We start from the raw sequence: 1,099 nt of genomic DNA on the forward strand, positions 1-1,099 counted from the left end.
TTTAAAGACCCTATCAACCCCCCTGGTCCTGACAGAACCTCCTCAGGCATCAGAACCTTCCTCCAAAAACACCAATCAATCAATCAATCAATCAATCAATCAATCAATCAATCAATCAATCAATCAATCAATCAATCAATCAAAGATGCTCCACTGGAAAACAAACTGGATCCCATAACAACAACAGCTGACTGGAAAAACAAAACCTCTGACCCGAGTTCTGACCCAGCTTCCAGCCCACGTCCCTGAACATAAAGCCTCAGAACTGTCAGGTCTACAGACCTCAGTCAAAGCAGTTCCAGAACCCAGAACTGGTTCCGGACCAGCAGAGACCCAGCTCTGCGGGTGTTGACCAACAGGTGCGCGGCGGGAGAACTCACACGAACGCGTGGTAGATGAAGGCCCAGGCTCGGGGTCTCTCCAGGACGTTGTACAGGTAGTTCTGCAGCCTCCGGTACCGGACGTTCCTCCGGGTGTTCTGCGCTCCGTACACCAGCGGCTTCCCCAGCAGGCTGAGCCGGGCTCCCTGCTTCCCGGGCGGGTTGTCCGGACCGGCGGGGGCCGAAGCCAGCAGCCCGTCCCCCGCGCTGGTCACCATCCTCCGGCCGGACTCCACATCCTTCGGGCCCGAGTCGCTCCGGTGGCCCGGCGGGGACGTCCTCATCCAGAGCCCGGCGGCGGTGCCGCCTTCGTCTCCGCTGTGGTTCCGGAGCATGGCATCACCAGAGCCGGCAGCATGCGGGTGTCCCGAGCGGGGCGAGTCCTCGAACACGTGCGGGGCGCGTTCAGAGCCGAGGGTCTCTCTCCCACCGCCCGGCGGAGCCKTCAGAACCAGACCTGCGCGCGGCGGCAGCTCCACACAACTTCAGCGCAAACTCRGCTTCCGGAGGGACGCTGCTGCTGCTTCGGCTGTCTCCGTTTCAAAACAAAGCACGAGGAGAGGCGGAACGTCACGTGATGCAAACCCTCCGTTCAGGGGCGGCATCTGTTAAAGGGATGGTCCGGCCATTTTCACAGCGGGGTTCCGTGGACAAGTTCCCATCAGAGTGTTGGAGCTCAGAGGATGAGCTGGAACCAGTGCTGGCTCTAGCCATTATGG

At 59.8% G+C, this 1,099-nt stretch overlaps 1 pseudogene; it reads right to left on the bottom strand.

Moving 5' to 3' along the window:
- Positions 1-380: 380 nt before the first annotated feature.
- Positions 381-809, bottom strand: LOC106526940 (potassium voltage-gated channel subfamily KQT member 5 pseudogene; annotated as a pseudogene).
- Positions 810-1,099: the final 290 nt, after the last annotated feature.

Source organism: Austrofundulus limnaeus, unplaced genomic scaffold (genome assembly GCF_001266775.1).
Source record: "Austrofundulus limnaeus strain Quisiro unplaced genomic scaffold, Austrofundulus_limnaeus-1.0 Scaffold300, whole genome shotgun sequence".
Classification (NCBI taxonomy): domain Eukaryota; kingdom Metazoa; phylum Chordata; class Actinopteri; order Cyprinodontiformes; family Rivulidae; genus Austrofundulus; species Austrofundulus limnaeus.